Source organism: Montipora capricornis, chromosome 2 (assembly GCF_036669925.1).
Source record: "Montipora capricornis isolate CH-2021 chromosome 2, ASM3666992v2, whole genome shotgun sequence".
Lineage (NCBI taxonomy): Eukaryota > Metazoa > Cnidaria > Anthozoa > Scleractinia > Acroporidae > Montipora > Montipora capricornis.
The window spans coordinates 60,001-67,500 of NC_090884.1; the positions used below are offsets into that span (position 1 = coordinate 60,001).

A 7,500-nucleotide genomic window follows, 5' to 3' on the forward strand; every position below is an offset into this window, starting at 1 on the left:
CAACAAAAAACGACAGTTAAACTGTCACAAACTGGACACTGGATTCTGGTAAACAGATTTATTCCTTAGCCGCACAATAGTTTTGCTTAAAGGATAACGGAACTCCGAATGAATCTGCAAACAACTTGCAAACTTATATGAGTCCTAATATAGGAAATATACTGCAAAGGTTGGTCAAGACAACGTGAACATAGGCGTTGTTACAATATTTCGGCTGGCCAACACCAGCCTTCTTCAGGTTTATTGAATGGATAAATGCTTGTTACAAGATCTTTATATTTACCGGAAATGACATAAAAAGGCTACGTGATGTGTAAAATTATTAAAAACGGAAATGCATAAAAAATAGGAAAGAGAATAATACATGATAACAAGATAAAAGAAACAAAAGAAAATTAAAAGGTAGCTAAACTAAATTACATTTCATCTCTTCTGTTAAGGCCTGCAGGCTCCAGTGTTTTTCCTCTGTGTATGAGGAATGCCTCACGAGCCTTTCTGATGGAGTCACGGCTAGTGTGCAGTCGTTCGAGCGGTATGAGGATCATGTGATCCTCCGCGTGACCACTGGTCAGGAAGTGTCGTGAAACCGCAGTGGGGGTATAACTACAAAAGGGGTTTATAATAGGTCGACTATGTTCATTAAAGCGGTCTTAGGGTTTAGGTCTAATATAGTATTGTTGTAAATTTTACAGATGAAGAGCCACCTTTCAGTGGAAACACTGTAATAAAGCGATTATTACCATTATTATTATTATTATTATTATTATTTTATTATTATTATTATTATTATTATTACTATTATTATTATTATATCCTATTACGTCATGCAGTCCGGAATGTTCTTTCCCCAAATAACTACACGTATAACCAAATTGTAGTACATTCTTTCAGACATTAAGAAAATTACAAGACCTAAAAGCTTCTGCATAATGAAACATGAGTTCACAGGAGAACTTTCCAGAATATTCTAGGGCATTACAGACTCTTTACAGAACACAGGAGCTAACATCGAGCCCATTTTTTTCTTTTTAACGAAATGACCCTGGCAACTCTCCAATTGGTATGGAATAAGAGAAACTAGGAAATGGAACTCGTAAATTCCAACTGGAAAAGCCTTTTTACAAGTTTGTGTTTTTGCGCAAATTCTTGGAAACACGTTCGGACAATATGGGAACCAGTGACGCATAATAAAGATCTTATTTACCGCGAAAACTAACCCAAGACCTTAACCCAAGACCTAAAAGCTTCTGCATAATTAAGCACGAGTTCACAGGAGAACTTTTCAGAATATTCTAGGGAACTGACAGATTCTTTACAGAACACAGGAGCTGACGTTGGTCCCATTTTGTTTTTACGAAATGACCCTGGAGAAATGAGGAAGTGGAACTCGTAAATTTCCAACTGGAAAAGCCTTTTCCAAGTTTGTGTCTTTCCGCAAATTCCTGGAAACGCGTTCAGACAATGTGACGCATACAGCTAAGCAAAGCTAAGCTTGGGTTATGCTTACGACGCATGCGCAAGCGACGTATGCATGATCATTTGAGTTATGACATTGACAACAAACCAGCTCTGAACCTTCTTTAAGCATAACTGATGTTCTTAATTAATACACGATGAGCAAAATAAAACTGATTTACACATTTGGCTCGTAGATTGTTGTTCAGACCCAGTTTTCGAGTTGTTTTGTATCGCAATACAGCTTAAATCAAGCCCATTTAAGTACTCCTTCAATCGAGAAAGACCTTAGAAGGCATTCTTGTCCGGATGTTGGCGTAATAAAACGGCCAACAAACCGAACGAGGAGGTCACTACTTCCATTTCCGAGCAAGCTTTGCCTCGATAAACTGAGCCGTCGGCAAGGCGCAACGATTTCATACCTAATTGGGCAAATTCTTCAGGATACGTTGAAACTACCACACTTTGCTTGAAATAACGCATGGGGCTCATGCAACAAATACGGTGGCTCACTACGTACCATTTTTTTTTTCTTCGGAAAGCTCAGCACTGATAACGCGAGTGAAGGGACTAAAGCCCTTCCTCGGCGCCATCTTCAACGGTGAACTGAACGGTGAACTGTTTGTCAACTCGCGAGGACGAGGCAAGTCACGAGGTGAACTATAAAACTTTTTTACCGCAACGCGAAACCATGCTAAAATAACATTTCCCAGATACCGAAGATACGAGGGATGGGAGATGGCTAAACCGCAAGCGACAGATTATAACGCCTGCCGCAACCGCACCAGAAAAATCTCAGCAGGAGGAGATACTTACAGTAGAGGTCACTTGCTTCCCCTCATGATCATTTCCCAGAAAATTTCCACAATGCTGACGACATGAAAAGTAATCGATTGTCATACCATTAACTCTGAGCATTGTTAACCTTACCAATTAGATCCAGTGGGTGTGGAAATGTCATATAAACAAACAAGGCACAATTAAAAGGGTGTTCGCTAAATTTTGGTGCCATGTTTGATCAAGTCTTCACTTAGAGACGTATCATAAGTTTGATAACAAGGTAAGGGCAGAGCTGTTAAGATCTTTACATAGTATATTTAAAACAAAACAGTTAAGATTGCCTCTGAATTAACAGTCGGTTCCGCTCAGTCCGATTCCATCCAGTGACGATTCTATTTTTGAAATTTGGCTGCGAGACTTTCTGATTGAACTTCCGTGTTTCAGCGGCAAAGGTGGTTTTCCTCAGTGACTTGAAAAGTTTGAGTTTGTTTAACATATAAGAGAATCGAAAGCGCGGTGATTTGTAGAGGGCGAACGCATAAGTTAATTTCGATAAATGAGGAAACAAGCTTCTTGTCGCAGTTACCGTCTACTTAATTGGCATGAATGTTCTGCAAGTTCCACGGTCATCACTGCTGCATCTTGGTCTTCCTCAATTACACACAACGTTTTTCACAAGTTTTGCCGATTTAGGAATGATAATTATTCTTTAAGAAAACTGAAATAGTGTACGTTAAATGACCAAATTTAACGTGTTGTTATTAGCATAAGAAAAAATCTAACGAAGAAAGTTAACTCCCTACACTATCGTCATCGTCTGCCGAAGTCCATTTCGAAGAAATTCAGTTCCACGAAGAACAAATTTGACGTTGCTCGAAAGAAACTTAAGAACGACGTTTGTTGCTTTTTCTGGGAAAAATTTTCAGTTCAGTGTGTAGTGTCAGTCATCCATAGATGAGTGAGATCCGTTTTTCTCAGAAGGCAGTTTTCGGCAACGAAAACGCCCGGGGGGGGGGGGGTACTCCCTTATAAGGGCTTAATGGGGACGTGCGGCCAGCCAGGGTATGTTTTTCGGGATTTTTGTCTTGAACAGGGTATCGAATTTATCATTTTTTGTCTTAATCAGGGTATCGATTTATCAATTTTTGTCTTAAACTGGGTTAAATGTCTTAAACAGGGTATCAAAAATCGGAATTCAGTCATAAAATGGGTAGGAAAATCAGTGATATTTGTCTTAAACAGGGTCAGGGTATGAGGGGCTGCGCCGCACCTCCCCAACCAGGGATACATCGACTACCCCCCCCGGGCGAAAACGTCACTTTTAAACTACAACTGCGCCATCTTTAAGCATCTCGCGGTTATTGTCTCGTTCACTTTGAATGGGATAGTTTTTTCTTTTTGCTTCTTAAACCAATGATGTTATTGCTTTGTGGCGTTGTCGACCGACGCCAGAAAGGTAACTGCAACACAATAATTAGCTGACGATGTACATGTATACGTGACCGGAAGATGAAAAAAAGGCAATGTTATATCGATCGTTAAATCATCTGGCGTTAGACAGATTAAAATCTATAAGTGACACTATTTGGGGCTGTATTTCACACTTGCCGTCCTATACGGGATTATCATTAACTCAGAAGGTTGGCTTGGTAGATCTTTAGAGCTCGATGCACCGGTAACACAGAGCTCATGGATTCAATTTTCCCATTCAAGCTGAATTTTCCAATCTTTCCTTTTACTGCTGCAAACGACCGCTCATAACTGCAACTGCGACAATTATTCCTCGAGCCCGAATGGGCTCTGAGTCAATAGCCCATGAGGCCTGTGAAATACCGATAGCTATTTTGTTTTCACGAAATGACCCTGGCAACTCTCCAACTGGTATGAAATGAGAGAAATGAGGAAATGGAACTCGAAAATTCCAATTGGAAAAGCCTTTTTACAAGTTTTTGTTTTTCCGCAAATTCCTGGAAACGCGTTCGGACAATATGGGAACCAGTGACGCACAATTAAGATCTTATTTACAGCTAAAACTAACCGCTGGGACTGGATATGCTTACAACGCATGCGCAAGCGACGTATACCTTGATCATTTGCTCCTTTTGTTAAAAGTCTTAAAACACAGACAGTATACATGTAATTAATTGCAAGTTAATTCGTTTGTGAGTGTTTCTCGCGCTTGTGTTTGCGTTATGACAACAAACGAGCTCTGAACCTTCTTTAAGCATAATTGAGTCATGATTGATGTTCTTAATTGATACATGATGAGCAAACTTAAACTGATTTAACACTGTGTCTCACACATTTGGCTCGTACTTTGTTGTCCAGACCCAATTTTCGAGTTGTTTTGTAGAAATCGTTTCCCAGAAAATTTTCACAGTTTCGACGAAATGAAAAGTAATCGATTGTCATGCATTGTTAACATCACCACTGATTAGATCCAGTGGGTGTGGAAATGTCATGGAAACAAACAAGGCACAATTAAAAGAGTGCTTAGCTAATTTTTGGTGCCGTATTTGATCAGGGCTTCACTTTGAGACGTATGGAATTTTGATAAACAAGGTAAGGGCAGAACTGTTAGGAACTGTTGATAATATTTTTAAAGCTTAAACAGTTAAGATTGCCTCTGAATTAACAGTCGATTCCAGTTTTAAACTCAGTTTAACTTCGGGACTTACAATTAAAAGTGAATTTCCGTGATTCAGCGGCAAAAGTCTCTTGAAAAGTTTGAGTTTGTTAAACATATAGGAGAAGATGCGGCAATTTGAACAGGGGGACCGCATAAGTTAATTAATCGCCATAAATAAGGAAACAAGCTTCTTATCGGAGTTACCGTCCAATTAATTAACTGAGATGAATGTTCTTCAAGTTCCCCGGTCATCACTGCTGCGTCTTGGTCTCTCTCAATTAGCTTCACAACGGTGTTACTTACTTTATTTTATTCCCATTCTATGAGTTCTATACGTATCTAAGAAAGAGCGAATCACTTGATTTAAATTGCAGTTTGGGTGTTACTCAGCTGGATGTAATATTCCTTGTCCATATTCATAATGGCTGAACTAGCCATAGCGCAACGACGACAGCAGAAACTCTCTACAAAGATCGCTTTCATTTCGCCAATTTAGCGATGATAATTCTTCTTTACGAAAACTTAAATAGTGTACGTTAGATGACCAAATTTAACGTGTTGTTATTAGCATAGGGAAAGATCTAACGAAGAAAATACATTCCCAACGCTATCGTCTGCAGAAGTCCCGCGTTTCGATGAAATTCGGTATCACGAAGAACAAATTACTAGAAAGAACCTTATCATTTTCAAGTGTTAGGGAAACAGGGATTTCTGTCGCTTTTTCTGGGAAAATGTATTGGAAACAAGAGAAACTTTTTCCGGCTTTACACTAGATGGATAACATGAGAGACGCATAATTCGTCTGGACGGATATAAGCTTACTGTAGTTTGCGAAACGAAACCAAACGAAACCATGCAAAACGAAACCAAACAAAACGAAACCAAACAAAACGAAACCAAACCAAAACCAAAATGAAATGAAAGTGTCACTGTCGTTACTCGTGGATATGTAAGTTACCGCGATTGTTTGAAATTGGCAGGCTGAAGTTTCCTTTATGCACTAGTTATTGTGATATAACAGCTGGATAATGGTTAGCCAGCAAGTCGGGCGCTTTTGTAGCCGCGAGAGGATTGGGGCCCGTCCCAATCCACTATTCTAAGGCATTACAGATTCTTTACAGTTCACACAAGCTTGTATCGGGCCCATTTTAGCCTGCGTAGCTGGGAGTTTTGTTGACGCGAGATGCAAATTAACGATGGGCCAAGCCGCTCCGAGAATGTGGAGGGGCGCTGTGAAATACCGACAGCTATTTTGTTTTTACGAAATGATTCTGGCAACTCAACAACTGGTATGAAATAAGAGAAATGAGGAAATGGAACTCGAAAATTCCAATTGGAAAAGCCGTTTTACAAGTTTGTGTTTTTCCGCAAATTCCTGGAAACGCGTTCGGACAATATGGGAACCAGTGACGCATAATAAAGAGCCTATTTACAGCTAGAACTAAAACCTGGGACTGGATATGCTTACAACGCATGCGCAAGCGACGTATACCTTGATCATTTGCTCCTTTTGTTAAAAGTCTTAAAACACAGACAGTATACATGTAATTAATTGCAAGTTAATTCGTTTGTGAGTGTTTCTCGCGCTTGCGTTTGCGTTGTGACAACAAACGAGCTATGAACCTTCTTTAAGCATAATTGAGTCATGATTGATGTTCTTAATTTTAATACATGATGAGCAAACTTAAACTGATTTAACACTGTGTCTCACACATTTGGCTCGTACTTTGTTGTCCAGACCCAATTTTCGAGTTGTTTTGTAGAAATCGTTTCCCAGAAAATTTTCACAATTTCGACGAAATGAAAAGTAATCGATTGTCATGCATTGTTAACATCACCACTGATTAGATCCAGTGGGTGTGGAAATGTCATGTAAAGAAACAAGGCACAACTAGAAGAGTGCTTAGCTAATTTTTGGTGCCGTATTTGATCAGGGCTTCACTTTGAGACGTATGGAAGTTTGATAAACAAGGTAAGGGCAGAACTGTTAGGATCTGTTCATAACATTTTTAAAGCTTAAACAGTTAAGATTGCCTCTGAATTAACAATCGATTCCAGATTTAAACTTTGGCTTCGGGACTTACAAAGTGAACTTCCGTGATTCAGCGGCAAAAGTCTCTTGAAAAGTTTGAGTTTGTTAAACATATAGGAGAAGATGCGGCAACTTGAATAGGGCGACCCCATAAGTTAATTAATCGCCATAAATATGAAACGAGCTTCTTATCGCAGTTACCGTCGAATTGATTAATTGAGATGAATGTTGTTCAAGTTCCTCGGTCATCACTGCTGCATCTTGGTCTCTCTCAATTAGCTTCACAACGGTGTTACTTACTTTATTTTGTTCCCATTCTATGAGTACTTTTCGTATCTAAGAAAGAGGGAATCACTTGATTTAAATTGCAGTTTGGGTGTTACTCAGCTGGATGTAATATTCCTTGTCCATATTTATGATGGCTGAACTAGCCATAGCCCAACGACGACAGCAGAAACTCTATGAAGTTCGCTTTCATTTCGCCAATTTAGCGAAGATAATTCTTCTTTACGAAAACTTAAATAGTGTACGTTAGATGACCAAATTTAACGTGTTGTTATTAGCATAGGGACAGATCTAACGAAGAAAATACATTCCCAACGCT

At 39.3% G+C, this 7,500-nt stretch overlaps 3 protein-coding genes across 3 annotated transcripts in view; all 3 read left to right on the plus strand.

Annotated features, from left to right (window-relative positions):
• Nucleotides 1–7,500, plus strand: part of LOC138038284 (uncharacterized) — a 111,720-nt gene that overhangs the window by 29,086 nt on the left and 75,134 nt on the right. The window lies entirely within an intron of this gene.
• The window catches only part of LOC138037692 (uncharacterized), a 39,269-nt gene that overhangs the window by 16,468 nt on the left and 15,301 nt on the right, over nt 1–7,500 (plus strand). The window lies entirely within an intron of this gene.
• Nucleotides 6,777–7,500, plus strand: part of LOC138038283 (uncharacterized) — a 12,953-nt gene continuing 12,229 nt past the window's right edge. Inside the window, exon 1 of the mRNA XM_068884073.1 lies at nt 6,777–6,836. The gene's annotated coding sequence lies outside the window, so the exon portion shown is untranslated. The remainder of the gene's footprint in view (nt 6,837–7,500) is intronic.